The sequence below is a fragment of the Chamaea fasciata genome, unplaced genomic scaffold (genome assembly GCF_029207755.1).
Source record: "Chamaea fasciata isolate MVZ Bird 193981 ecotype frontalis unplaced genomic scaffold, bChaFas1.0.hap1 SCAF_8, whole genome shotgun sequence".
Lineage (NCBI taxonomy): Eukaryota > Metazoa > Chordata > Aves > Passeriformes > Sylviidae > Chamaea > Chamaea fasciata.
The window spans coordinates 8854495-8870091 of record NW_027094093.1 but is presented as its reverse complement, the minus strand read 5'-3'; the positions used below and the strand labels follow the sequence as shown (position 1 = coordinate 8870091).

Genomic DNA, 15597 nt, shown 5'->3' with positions numbered 1-15597 from the left:
ACTAAGCTCTTCTCCAAACCGTCCCACTGGCACTTTCTTCACCTTCCTCTCCAATTCCCAAGCCACTGCTACTACTGCTGCCGAAGGAAGATGAGATCAGACTCCAGCATGAGGAATTTCTGTTCCCACAGAGCTCAGGGAAACCAGATGATCTCAGAGAATCATGTGAAGCAAGTCCCTGACACTTCCATGAGGCAGAGTATCTCCAGTATGTTGCCAGCAGTTTCTTAAGAGTGCACAGTGGGAAAAATTAATGGCTTTGCTTATGTTTCCAATTGCTCTCTCCCACTTCCTCTCCTCATTTGCCAGACTTTTATTTTCCCTTCCCCCAGAAGCACTAGTAGGCTTGCAATGTACATTTGCCCTTCTAAAGGCAATCTCATCAAGTCTTTCACAATGCCTGAAAGGGCTAACACAACAGAGCCAAACTACCGGCCCCTGGCATCATTTCCTCAGAGTTTCTCCACACAGGTGTGATTTAACAAGGTCTCTTAAAAAAAAAAAAAAAAAAAAAAAAAAAAAAAAAAAAAAGGCAAGCTTCTGTGATTTAAGATGCTTTCATGAGTCCTTTCATCCTCACTTTGCTGAGCACTCAATCTGTCCCTGGTGCTCGTAAGGAACCAGAAGCCTTTTAGATATCCAACACCACAGACGTGTTTCAGAAACATCCTAAGGATATGGAGGAACGTGTGGCAACCTAACACGCCAGTAACTGCTACAAGCCAACATAAGCAGTGACCACGTTATGTTACTTTGGGAAGAATGGGAATGCTCCAACCCCTACACCTTCACACAAAATTAAGCCAGAGGCAGCGCATTTCGTTAAGCACTAAATTGAAGACATTCTTAAACTCAGGTCTGGGACAACTGGAAATAAAAGCACACGATGAGAAGAATGTCGTTACCTTTCAGATGTTTAAAAGCAGCCAAGGACTGAACTTTACTTTAACAGATGGGCTGGACTATTTCTGTTCTCTAACACTGCACACTTTTGGGGAAAGCCTTGTTTTTGATACAGGGCTTGACAAAGTGATGATTCATCCAGGGAAGGATGGGCAGCTTGTTGCCAGCCTTAATTCACAATTAACAATAGGACAGACGGATATGGAAGGCTCATGATTCGACACAAAAATCACGAAGTCAGGAGTTTTACCTGACCTTTACGTCAGTGGTCATTTCCAATCTGGATACATTTTAAATAGTTTCTCTGACATAAATTTTAAGTGTAGGTAGCTTTTATTTCGTTACTGTTACATTTGTCCCTTGGAACAGTGGTCCTGACTAAATACATAGCAACTGATTTAATGACATGGTCTGAAATCTCAAAGCTTTCAATTACTCGAAAAAGCAAACAGCACGTGTGAGCGCAGAAGTACCGTGGGCAAGGCAAGTGAGCACTGGACCACTTGGAGCCTGCACCGCCAGCCCCGCTCCCTGGGCTCTGCTAGGAAGGCCATTGTTTTCCAGCGGGGAGTCTGGCCACTCCGAGGAACAAAGGGATGCCCTTCCCAAAACACAGCGGCAGCAGATGTCCCACACCGAATCCCAACAGCCTCCATGGGCGCAGACAGGCGGTCGTCCTTGGGAGGCTACCCAACCCGTCCCCTCAGGGAAGTTCTCCGGGACAATGACCCTGCCCCGGAAAGCCCTTCCTCAAATCTCCTCTCCAAGTGTATCCCGACAGCAGAATCCATCATCCTGCTCTAAGTTACCAGCACTCTTCCCACGGTTCCCCCGAGCCCCAGAGCCGAGCCCGTTCTTTTGAGTTCAGCAAAGCCGCGCACACAGGGTAATTATTTTAGACAAGAAGAAACAGATGCCACACTCTCTTCCCAGAAAGAGCACGCACACACACACACATTCATATTTGAGGGAGCGAGCCCCGGACCGTCCCTGCGTGTGTGCGCACCGTGTCCATGCCTAAACGAAGCTGTCCCAACCCCGCTGCCATCCAGCAGACACTTCACGCAGCCACCCGCACGCGGAGCGTCCCGAAGCCGCAGTTTGGCGCGGGGAAGGGGAACCCAGGAGGAGCCGGGGCTGCCGTGCTCGGCACCCGCACCCTGCACCGCCGCTCCCTCCTCACAGGAGAGCCGGCGCCGAGCCGCCACACCGCCGCCCCAACCCACTGCGGCGCCGACCCTTTCCCCATTCCCCGCGGCATGTCCCGCCGGGGCCCCCGGTGCCGCGAAACAAAGCGGAGTCCCGGGGGGAGCTGTACCTCTGCCGCCGATGGGCGCTACCGCCGTCCCGCCGCCTCCCGCCCCGAGCCGCCGGCGGACGCTGCCCTGCCGAGGAGCCGGCGGAGCGGAGCGGAGCAGAGCGGAGCCAGCGGGGCTCAGCCCCGGCCCCTCCCCGCCCGCCCAACAGGGGCGGAGGCGCCGCCGCCCGCCCGCCCGCCCCGGGTCCGCAGCGCCGCCCGGCGGGCACCGCTCCCTGCGCGGGGTCCGGGCTGCACCCGCCCCCGGGGCTGGACCCAACCCTGCACCCGCTCCCGGGGCTGCACCGAACCCTGCACCCGCTCCCGGGGCTGCACCCACGGCCCGGGTTGCACCGAACCCCGCACTACACCGATCCCCCTCGACCCCCGAGCCGCCGCCCTCCCCACCTGGTCTCCCGCGCTTCAGACCCGCCTGCTCTGCAGTTCTCCATTTCTTCCAGCCTCACCTTAAGCCGTCCAAAAGAAAGCGAAAAGAGAAATCGACCTGTTATGGTGTGAAACCCAACATCTCCCACTCGGTTTCTGCAAGAATGTTTCCAGTAGTTCCTCCACTGAGTGTAAGCACCCGAAAGTATTTACAGCAAGCTTTGACAATAACATAGCTTGTCTGCCCAATCCTGCCCCTGAGAAGCGCAGGAGACACCAATAGTGGAGAGCGACAGCCCCATTGTGTGAAAAGAGGGGCAAAACCGAAAAAAGTTCTAAAGGGACTTATTTGGTGTTTCAGGGACTGAGGGCAAGGAACGGAGGTTTCTCCCCACCCCCGTGAAAACTCTCCATTCACAGATGAGACGGAGAGTGTAGGTCTGTGTATTACACTGACACACTTCCTGGCGAAATACCCCGTGTGAAAAGTTTCACTGCTGGTGCTTTTCTCCTAAGAAACCAATTAGCACTTTCTCATGTTTGCAAGCAGGCTTTCCCCAAGCTGGGTTGTTTTTAAACAGCAACAAACTTCCATTCAACCCCAAGCTAAACCTACATTTGCTAGATAACAGTGAGAAGAGGGGCTGAACTGCAGATACACAACCAGAACTCTTTAGCATGTAGGAGAAATCACATTCCAACGTGATTAGAACCGCACAGTGAAGATGCAAAATGCATTCTAAAAGCCTTCCTCATTAAGACATTTGGATATTTCAAAGTCACTACTGCATTTTCAGATACACATCTCCTTGGTAGTCCTTCTATTTATAGAAAGAGATTGTGTTCTCGCACAATTTTCAAATCTGTAACTGTACAAGTGTTGGAGACAGCTCTCAGATGAATCCCAAGAATTAGAACCTTGACGCCCTGCTGATTCATAGACTCATCGCTATTTTATTGTTTTCAGCACAGATGCTTGGCTCCTAAGATTTGTTTTGCCCTTAATTTTTAATATCGGTGAAAGTAATTACTGCTTTCATTAGAAGTGCTTGAAAACTACTTCAACAAAATATTTTTCCTGCTGAATAACCGAGGGCTTGGTCAGAACTCAGTCGTATGGAAACAGTGACAGTCTGATGCAGGTATTCTCAGGAGGATAATTTACCTTTGGGGTAGTCTGTAAGAGGCACAGGCAAGAACCATTCCTGAGCAGCACCATGACCCTCTCTTTTCACCTCTTTCTCGCTTTAGGTAAGTGCTTTGCTCATGACTCAACTTTCTTTCTGAGAGGTAGTTATTGCATTCTTTCCCAAACAACGAATAATAATAATAAAAAAGGCAATTTCCTTTTACTCCAAATCTAGATGAAAACTAAATTCAAGTTTCAGTAAGGAAAGCAACTACTGTCCAGTCAACACTATTTATCTACAACATACACAAAACAAAAAGAAACATCCCAGACAGTGACTGCAAGCATTTCACTGAGAACGTACACATTTAACACATTAAAATTACCATAAGTCAATCACCATGGCAGTGAAATACAAAATTGTTTATCTCAGAGGTTAAAATTCTCCATTTGATCCAAAGAGAAGGGTCACAGGGCAATAAAGCAGTGCAGCTTTCCTTCCGCAGTACTTCAAAAGGGGTAATGTGGTTAATTCTCAGGTGCACTCTTCATGCCCATTTAATACTTAGATTCCTGTAAATAGAACTTCCATCCATGACCACTGGTGATATTTGGTAGAATTTATAACACAAATATTATTATTATTATTGTATAATAATAAAATATTTTCATGAAGTTGCCTTGTCCTCCAGGAAACCAAAGTTATCTAGAGTTTTCCCCAGCCTTCCAGCACTCCACTCCCCACCTTGTTTCAGGTTTGTGTGAAAGAAGATATCTCACTATCCATCCTTATTCTGATGCAATTTTCCAATTTCACTATAAAATGTGAATTAGCAGCCTGTCACTGTACCTTACATTCTTTGCTTTGTAGAGCAAGCAAAAGAAGAAACATAGGTCCCAAAACCTGTGTTCTTTTCCTAAAGCAAGTTAGTGTAATGCAAAGAGTATCCAATGCAATCTAGAATATTTTTTCCTTTTACTATATCTACTGGACTACATAATTACCACTGAAAAAATCTGTAGTAAATAATAATAATAAAATCTAAAATAGACTAAAAGACATGCCTGGTCACAGATGATCAGTTATTTTCTGTAAGATATGGCTCATTTCTCATAGCCAAGTAGTATATCGTGGGCCATATAAGAGCTCAGGGATAATCAGTACTCAGCACACATTCAGGTCTCTCTCAAATGCAAGGTATAACCTGGAGGATGTTTAAGGGGAATTTCCAACTACTGAGTCATTAAATATGCTTTCTTTAGCACACAGATGTCACCCTGAAGGGGCACAGGCAGAGGTTTTGTTCACCAACAGCCTACAGCCATTTCAGAGAAGAAAATGGGAATGTGTCTGCATCCCTTTTTTTGCAGGTTCTGCATCACAGTTTACCAAAAGCTGTGAGAGACATCCATGTACATCAGAGCAGTTTAACAGCTGCTTATTTACAAATGATCTTTCTCTTTTTTTCTTCTTTTCTTTTTCTGGATGTTTCCACAGGGTGAATTACAATTTCTTGATTGCAGCCCTAAAGTCTACAGCTTCACAAGGCGAGAAGCTAGGTACAAAACCCACTGTGAAACTGGCTGTTGCTGAACCTGAAAGGGCCAAATTGGAGATTTTGGGTATGGTTTACCCTGACAAACCATGCATCAAACACACAACAGCCCTTGGAGTGGCCTCTGACAGTCCCTGGCAATCAAAAGAGCACTAGCCAGTGGCTAGAAGCACCTCCTAGCCAACCTTGTCAAGAAGAGAAGCAAAGAACAGCTGACCCAGCCATATCAGAGAACCAAACTCCTGTGAACTGCAATTTGCACAGCCTGTCAGGATTTGCAGCAAGGCAGGAGAGGGATCTAGTCCCAGTTCGTGGTGCTAGGATGAGGATAGTACACCAGAAATACAGAGACGCCTGATGGTATCAATGAAAACTGGATGGAAGGTTTCTCAAATGCATTGAGTTGGTTGAACCATGTATTTAAATACCAGAATTAACAAATCAGTACTTAAGACAGGTATTATTATTTATAACTTAAAATTAGTTTGCAATAGCTAAAAAGAAAAACATATCAACCCTTATTTTTCTTAATCTTTCTTTCATACAGAAGGAATTTACTGATTGACATGATTTTATTATTGCATATTTCTTTGGATATACAATTTTCATATATGGAGAGATTACCTAGGCAAGATCAATTTTTTTCCTATTCATACATGAAGAAATTGGGTCAGCAGGAATAACTCAACCAAAAAAACACCCATAAATACAGCATTTCCTTGATAAAGTGGAAAACAGTTCATATGTCCATGTTTCTAAGCCCATTCTTAGCCACAAGAGCATGCTTAGCCATTTTTCCTATACTCAGTGAGAAAATTCTACATGTTCATAAAATGTGGCAGCTATGCCTCTGTACTAAGTGTACCAGGAGTTGTGGGAATATACTTTACAGTAGTCAGAATACTGTTCTACTTCAGGCAAAAAAACCCCAGTACTGATAAAACAGCAGAAAATTTTACTCTAAGACTGAGCAGGAGATTTAACAATAACAGTCTCTGGCTTCTTTGTCATGGAAAATGGCCACAGGTTTGAGCTCTGGCTGTACACAAGTGAATGATTCAAGAAACAAGCTGCCAGTGGTCCAGGGAATTCCAGGTTTTAGACTAAAAAACTCAGCACAGCTCATCCTTCACCCAGCTGTGGCAAATTAAACTGCACACAATTAGGAGAACAGCAGTGGCTCTGTACAGCCACTCACTTGAATGCTCCTCAGGTGCTTTGGAAAACATCAGTTCACTCAGTACTGAGACAGATCATCTGCCTTCCCCGAGATGGATCTTATACAGAATTTGTATTTCCACCTGTCAAAACACTGTCAGCCTTCCATTTTGCTGTAATGTCTCCTCATTTTGCCAAGGAGGGACTTTGACTTTTTGTCCAGAGGCTGCAATATGCCTCCAATGAGCATGGTATCTTTCTCATTGCAGCAAAGACCTGCATAAGACAGTTTGAAGGTCTAGACCTAGAATTTAAGAGAAGAGGTCCCTCCAGGAGAGATTTTACCTTATGTGTTAGGACTAAGCACAGGACCTGAGACACAGTGTTCACTTAGTAATTCTGCTTTTCAGTTTAAGAGTAAGTACACCCAGTAAAATTAAGACAAACACAAAAAAATAAAGATATGAGATATACAATACAAACAACATATACATGAGATCTCAAAACAAACGTGAGAGCTGCAAGAACCTTCTGAACTGCCATCTTGCTAATTCTGCAAACTTGGAACATATTTCAAGAGTTCAAGGAACAGTCTGATCAGAGGCAAGTCTTGAAATTGCAGACTACCTAAGTTTTATTTCCCCACTTTCCCAAAGGATTTTATCATTGATGTAACAGAAGAGGAGAAAGTTCCATTTTTCCTAATAGAACAAGTTACTCTTTCCTCTCTCTGCAACAGAAATATTTTTGAGACATCCCTGCACAAGTATCCCCTCAAGCAAGTCATAGAAACTGTAATTAGGAAAGGCCCAGTGTCCTGTGAGATCCAAAAGTTCATGCCAGATCACTCAGCACGTTAAGTGGCAAGAGAAAAATCTTCAGTTTGAATAAACACAGCACCAGGGAAATGTCTCTTCTTGCAAACAAAATTACCCAACACAAAGGCATTGAAGTGGAACTGTAGGTATATGAAAGCTCACTTTCAGAATAAACTCAAGGTATATGCAAGCTTACTTTCAGAATAAACGCAAGTATATTTTATAATTCTACATCTCCCATGACACACATTGAGGTGGAACAAGTTGCTAGGGTCTGGGAGTGACCACCCCTGTGTGGTAGTGTGAAATGATGTGAAATTCTGTTGAGGAGTTATGCTTTATTATTTTTTTTTCCCACTATTTAAAACTGGTCTGCAATTTCCACTAGAAATTTTTAAATGCACGCCCACTCCTTACATAAGCAATTGACAGAAGATTGTGTTAGAAAAAGAGTTGCACCACTTCAGCCAACAGAAGTTGAAAAGAGAATGACTTTTAAAAAGGTCTCATCCCAAATACTAATGCTGAACAGTGTCCAGGCGGTTTACAGACAAAGAAGTTATGATGCACGTGTTTTCTTTAATGTATGACTCCCTCACCTGTGTGATTTTCCTAAAGAAGGGTTTAAAAGGGAACTGACTATGCAAGTTTTAAGCTGTGGATCCAAACCCTTTCTGAGTCCAAGCAAAAGTGCAGATGGATGGACAATTCAGCCAGGCTCTTGCTGGCTATGCACCAGTCTATAAATGGCAGCAATGATGGAAGCACTAGAAATAAGAAAGAGAATCACAGCATGGAAAAATCAATGGCTTAAGAATTTCAAAATTAGATGTTTCTGGAAGTTCCTTCTTACTAATTCTGTAAACTTGAGAGCTTTCCACTTCCCCTGCCAGCTAAAGAAAAGAGATCAACTTATCTAGGGCACAATTATTTCTTCCACCTTAATTTCAAGAAATGCCCATGAAAGGTAACTCAGCTGTGAAGGATGTGACTGCACATGCCAGGCAGATGTTGCCAGCACCAGAGCTCTTCCTCTGTTGCCCAAATGTTAACTCCTCACTGGGGATTATGCATGTCTTATATGCAGGCAAAGAGCAATTTCTTTGTTCTCCCGCTTTATTACAACATAGTGAACTCTTTCGGAGTGCAAACTTTTGCCAAGAAGCAGCAAATTAATAACATATGTCTGTGGTGTGCTCCCGCTTCTATCACAGGTGAACACAGTGCTTGTAAGAGAAGATATTTACAGCTTTCTTGAAGCAAGGATCTTGAACCCAGACCAGCCAGAACCAACTGCAGTTCTGTTGAGAGAAGCAAGGCACCAGAGATGAAACTGCTTCCTCATCAATGTTGCTACTGAGCTGTTCCACAGCCTGTTTGAATCCAAGAATATACTTTATTAAATGTCACCAGATTAAACAGTCTCTCTCTGTAAAAAGTGTAATTTATAGGAGCATTTCCATTGATTCACAGATGGTGCATGATTTAGCAATTCTGTGATTATTATTCTGTGAAATATCTAGATTCTCATTCTTACATTGTTATCAAATTCTATGTATTTATGGTGTTTGGTCCTATGCATGTCCTGTCCTGTAATATCTATTCCAAACCATTTGCTTTCATAGATCACTTCAACAGATGATTACAGCCTGTCTTTTCCTCAAAACATCCACTTTATTTCATACTCACTTATTAAGAAACATCTTTATTGTGCAAGTAATAAACCACATTTAACCCCAATAGTGGTTTAACTAAAAAGGCCCTGCTACTTCTCAAAGGGCTGCAGCCAGTGAAGTTCCTACACCATGTTCACATTTAAGTGCTATTCCTAAATGAACACGAATTTGAAGCAGAAGAATTGGTCTAAGCCAGGCTTTGAACAGAAAATACTCTCTGCAAAATCCATAATAATTGCTTAACAGAGGTTACTGCTTTTTTTCCTCAAACAGATGCACAGGTTTGGGGCTGACAATCCCACAAAAGCCCTGGGTATTGCGCCCACTTCCAATATGGGGCAAAAAAGGTGAAGAGAGAAGATAAATTAAAACCCCATGCCAAGACATTCTGGAGGTATTACCCAGCAGACCACAAGAGGTTTGAAGGTCACATTTCACGTGCATATATAGAGATTTTTCTAACTGACAGTTACTAAACAATCAGACTGGCTACTTGCTTTAGACAGCCCTGAACAAGTATTAATTTAAATCACCTGTAAGACATGCTATCTCCGAAGTAACTAGAGATGTTCAGCTGACTTTGTACTAAATTACCCAACAGCTTCCACACAGAAAAAGCACATTCATGAAAGTGATTTACTGTTTTAATATAACACACACAACTATAAAGGGCTCAACCACGACCCTATGGTTTCTATGATTATTCTCTTTAGGAAAGCAGGGCTGAGAGAGAAAAGCAGCTAAAAGCTGTCTGTTCTTCTGCATTATTTGTCCATGAGCTCTGAAGTGCCTGATTAGGGGATGAATTACCTTTTTGCCTTAAAAAAGTAAAGGCAGTGGGGGATCCTGAGGGAATGAGATAAAAAATAAACCTTTCCTCCCACACATCACCCATACCAGTGAGAGTTAGATGTGGTGTACTGAGAGCACAAGGATTGTTCCTGCCATACATTTTATAAATATCAGCAAACTGATGAGGAAACAGTCCCTGCTCCTCTTACCCAACACATTTACTTATGCAAAAATAATAAGAAGAATCCAGACTGGTCAAAATTCTTTGCTGTGCTGCTCCGTATCTAGCAAGGGAGATTCTGCGATCTGGTGAAAGGATGGCTAAAACACATTTGTCTCATTGGAAGAATTAGGGTTGATATCTATATCAAGATAGCATAGCAAAAAAGATAGCAAAGTCTCCAAAAGGCTGGAATCTTTACTGCAAACAAAGCTGGTAGACTTCAGTAAAGCAACGTAGGCTATAATGAATGTTTTTGACTGTAGGGAGAAAAATGAATGGCTCGAGTCCAGGAACTGTCTCAGCCTACATACAGAACTAGGTCTGTGGGAGATCCTTATTCAGCACGTTTCCTACAAAAGACATTAATTTACATTTTCTTGTTTAAAGAGCAGATAACTTTTCCATGTGAGAAATTCCAGCAGACAGGGGTTCAGAGGAATGAATGAGCACTGCAGAGACCACTGCACATTTTATACAAACACTCACCAACTGTTGCCACTTTGAGACTTCAAAGCTTACAAAGAAAATTGCTTTTTTTCCCCCAGAGCAGAAACTAGGATATCAACCCTGATTACCTTACACAGTGCAGTTTGAGAGGAAAGAGGTCTTAATCAGGCTCAGACACAAGGAAGGATTTCCCTTAAAGGCCATCAATGTTAATGAACAACTAGGTCTTCTTTAAACATCCACACTGTGATATGGGCAAGTGTCTGAGTTTATCATGTCCTCAATCTTTTGAACAGCCAGATTTTATTTGCTGAGCATTGATCAGGCCAGAAGGAATGAGCTTATCCCGAGTGGCAGTAGCTGGACTTGAATTCTGGACTTTAGATTGCAAAACGTTCAGGATTTGATGCAATTTTGCCTCAGACAGCTATGCTGAGTTTTGGGCTGTCATTATAAACCTGGAGACTAAAGGAAGCTGTCCACGAGTACACTATTGGAAAACAGAAAGGCACATCCTCACTTTAAAATACTTGTGTATCTAAAAGTTAAAAAGAGATGCTGAAGCTTTGTGCCACAGGTAACAAGTCAAACACAACTGGATGTACTGATTTGCTATTTCTTGTTCATTCTAGGAGAGAGGATTCCAAATTAAAAGCCATACTGAAACCCAGAAACCAAATACCACATCACTGTTAAAAACAAACCCTTCAGAAAACTAATCCTTTCACCTCATTTATGAGGTGAATTTATACAGATGCTTTTTATCCTTTGATTAGTTATTTTATTGTCTTTTGATTATGCCAAGAGTCCACAGCTGTGATATTGTTACAAAAAGCATAGAGGTGTTTAATTTAAAATAAAAAGGCTTTTGTGCAATTTTTTTAATAATGAAACTATTTCTACTAGCATTAGATTTTTACGAAGCCTTTAGAACTTATGCTTTTCATATCTATTGGTTTAGCTGAAACAGTGAAATATCTCCTGCAAAATTATAATAGCCCTGCATAATTATCAGTCTGCTAAAGGAAGGTTTTTCAAATGCTTACTCACTGACCTGTTCAGTGTCCTGTTGCACAACAGCCCCTCATGAACGTGTTAATCATGGACATATCACTCTTGAGACATTCAATATGTTACACTGGAGCTTCCCACTCCTCCCCTCAGGGCAGAATCCTCTCTTACCGCACTAGCTCACTCAGCATCTGTATTATTCACTTTTGCAGTAATACTGCAGTTTAATCTTTGAAGCTTTTCAAAAAGGGCTGCAACAGAAAAGGGGTGTGAAATAGCAATTAATATGTCCAGCAATCTGCAGAAACAAAACCCTACCCTCTGCAAGCAAGATTCAACTAGCTAGGGGGCAAGTGCACTCTTACTTGCCAGTGATACTGAAGATAATTCTGCAGCCAGCTATCCTTATTGCTTTTTCAGTCCTCAGTCTAAACAAACTTCTGGGAAATTTGGTAGAATTCCTACTCAGTGAATAAACTGCTTCCTGCAAATCATGCACTTACCCTGGAGCTTTGCACGTTTCAGGTGATGAAGGACATCACCTTTTTTGTTTGATCCTGCAGCTGTATTAACACTTCCTCAGGAAAGCCTAGGGTTTTTTCTGATGCTCTTCTTATCTGCCACCACTCCAAATACAACACACCACGAAGCTCAGATTCCAAGCTATTTACAGAAAGATGTGATGGAAACCTCATTGTTACCATAATCAGCCTTTGTCCACTTTACATGGATATTTTAAAACAAACACACGTTTCAGGGCATTCGGTTTAGAACTATTTTATCTCTGTACTTCAGAAAAAGCATGTAGCAAGGGCAGCTTCCTGAAGCCCAGGCACAGTGCAGGATCATACCACTGCTTCATATTAATTTCACCAGCACACTGTTATCCAACAAAAGAACACCCACTTATCACTGAAATAGAAATTTTTTCCTTCAGGACACACAGTTCCTCGGTCCTCTTCAGCAGAAGACCATGGCACAGCTGAGAAAATTGCTCCCCTCAACTTGTATTTTCCCATATTATTCTCAGAAATAAAGCTGAAGCCAAAAAAAAAAAAAAAAAGAAAGGAAAGGAAGAGCATCCCTTTTTCCAGATGCCAGCTAAACTTGTTAGCTTAGGAGAACACCAGCTACAGCAGCTGGAACTGTGGCTGGGAGCCCCAGACCGACTCTTGAACCACCTTTGATAGGGCCAAGAGCACAGTCAGGGTGGAATGGAGCATAACAAGGACTCCTACCACGAGCTGAAGTCATCTTTTACTCCTCGCTGCAGGTGTTCCCTTAGAGTTGATGTTTTGAGATATAATCACCCATTTAATCTAATATTACAACAGTTAGTAATTTTAACTAGGGACACCATACATTCCTATAGTCCCGCCTTATATATATATATATATATATATATATATATATATATATTTTTTTTTTTTTAAAGTAAGGTTGATAGCTGAACTTAGATATCACATTTTTTCAGTTCAGGCACTTAAAAAGTAAACCAAAAAACAAGCTTGTTTGGTGTTTTGTTTGTTTAAAAAAGAAAAATCTTGCTCATTTGCTTGTTCTCTTCCAGTCTCTGTGTTAAGAAAACTTGAGCAGCATTTCCTTCCCCTGCCTCTTCCCTTGTTAATCACTTAGCTATAGCTGCTTTCTAACACAACAGTAATGTATGGTAACTCATTTTACTGGCACAAAGGATGTGCTAAACATTGTCTTGTTCTCTTCCTTCAAAGTGTATGCTTCCTAGGAAATGAAAAAAGCATTACGTATTCCCACTCCGCAGGATGCCAAACACAGACATCTCCTGAGCAAACAGAATAACTTATTCTGTGTAATAACTATAAAGGCAAGAATGAGATTACAAGAAAACATCCTCTACAGCTGTAAACACTATCTGCAAGGCTTACTATTCACCACCATTACATTTCCAGGCTGAGCCAATTCCAATCCCTTCTCTTCTCATTGCTAAAGCAAGCACGGTTTTTTTTTTCCCAATATTTTGGGTCTCCTATGTACTATTTTTGCATAGACGAAGAAACATGTGTTGATAAATGAGTCTGAAAGTCAATCACAACCAACAATGAATCATGCCTCTCTCATTTTAAGGTTTGATCCCCCCCCCAAAAAAAAAAAAGTTTAAAAAAATCAGGAGTGAATAGCCTAGGGAGTTCCTGCGTTGGCAGAACTAGAGTAAGGCAGTAGCCAAACACATTGCTACTGGCATTCAGTCTTGGATATTTTAAGCCAGCAAAATCATAGCTTGATTCAGTAAAATTAAAAGAGATGTTCAAAGGGGGCACTGTAAGGCTAAGTGGAGAAATTATACAAAATGTATTTTAACAATCAAAATTACTTGGGCAATCAAAAGACTGGGGAAATTGTGTTTTCTACGCTTTGAAACTAAATCAGGAAAACTGAAGAAGAAAAAAAAAAGCGTATAGTAGTAATTAGATGTGAATTCTCCCCAGTTCCCTGAAACAGTCTGTTGGGAACAGGGCTGTGTATTGAATCTTGCATGCTCCAGGCCTGCATTTTTGTACACCCTGAATCTTTTGCAAACAGTCAAAGATTGTACAAAGAATTGCAATCCACTAACCAAGGTCTGCCTAAAGGCAGGTGTTGCCCTTTTCTTTAGAACAATGTTGGACATTTTGCTGTCATTGCAAAATGAACAAACTTACATCCACATGGAAAGTCTTTCCTAGCGTTATCCACTGCAGTGTTTCACTGCAGCTGCTTTATCTTGATTATGGTGGGGGAAAAAGGCCATTAACCAATTTGATGATTGGTTAAAGAAAGCTCATGTCTAAAACCGTTAGTCTCATCTCAGCTATTCTTGTCAAGCTCCATATGGTCCCTATAACAAACAATTATCACTCCAAGAAAATGTGAATTTCTATCCAGTTTGTCCAGTTTCTAATGGAGTTTGGACATGTTCTGCTCATTCTGCTCTTTTGAAGTCACTCTTCTCATATTTTTAATGACTTTATAAACAGAGCAATGAACAGGGCTATTGTGTTCTGCTGCTTCTGATTTACATCTGCATTAAATACTCCTTATGGCTCCCTCCAGCAGTGCAGAGCACTTTCAAGGAACCATATGAAACTCAGCCTAAGGCCCAGGGAAAATGCTAGAATGAAGTTAAGGGGTCTCATTACTAAGAGAGAAGTTGGGGTCCCTATCACTTAGAAGGAGATGAAGCCATGCACACTGATTTTATTTTTTGCATGCATGACAGTGATCCACATGGTGACATTTCATCAATAAATTTATTAGCAACATTAAGTAACAGCTTTCTGGTCTTGCATTCAGAATCAATGCCCACCACACTCAAAATGCTATACTGGACTTGTGGCAGGGAAGTTGTGAGAATCTTTGACTTCCAAGCCTTCTGCATTGGATTTTTGGTGACATAATAAAGGTAATTCAGATCGCAGTATTTTTATAATCAGGCTGTGTAAAGCCACATGGATAAGATACATGTATGGCATACGAGATACACGATAAAAGAAACTCCCTTTGTCCAGCCCAAAGCATGGTCCCTGTACTCCTCAAGATCCATGGTAGAGGAGGCTTCCTACAGCTTCTCCTTAGAGAAATCTGATGAGGGATCATAAATCAGGTCAATATATTAAGGCTGTTAAAAGAATGACTAGAAATATTAACGTATTTCCGATTCAGCTTAGTCTAAATTGCTTTACCGAAACACAGCGGCTGCAGAGGGATCACAAACCGCTCATGGCCAAGCCCATGCTCTGTCCTACCCTTCCAGCCTTTTTTTACATCACCTTTCAGTGCACTAAGCAGTCTGGCTCCAGGCATCATACAGAGCAATTGTTCTACATGCTAAGAGACAACCTACATGTCACTGGTAGATGTAACTGGTCTTCTGACCTTATCTTCAAACAAACAGGATGATTATCTTACTTTGGTGGTGTTTCTTAGGTGTATTTATTGGCACATTTTTATCATCACTTGGGAATGAATGTGAATCCAGAGAGTACAGGTGGTGTGAAATGACATTTTACAGTGGCTTGACTTTTTCAGAAAAAGGATAGAAGGCACATGAACCTGTAATTAAACTTAAGGTTAATTCTGTATTTATCAAAGTTATTTTGATCAACCTTACTGTGTACCTCACACAGTATTAAAAAAAAAAGGGGGAGAACATAAAACCACCATTCATTTACCAGGTAATTTTTC

At 41.9% G+C, this 15597-nt stretch overlaps 1 protein-coding gene across 8 annotated transcripts in view; it reads right to left on the bottom strand.

Annotated features, from left to right (window-relative positions):
* Positions 1–15597, bottom strand: part of MYO1B (myosin IB) — a 202047-nt gene that overhangs the window by 106261 nt on the left and 80189 nt on the right. Inside the window, exon 1 of one of the 8 annotated variants that reach the window (XM_066189587.1) lies at positions 2222–2317. The exons of the other annotated variants lie outside the window; for them this stretch is intronic. The gene's annotated coding sequence lies outside the window, so the exon portion shown is untranslated. Of the gene's footprint in view, positions 1–2221; positions 2318–15597 lie in introns of those variants that run through there. 8 annotated transcript variants of the gene reach the window in all.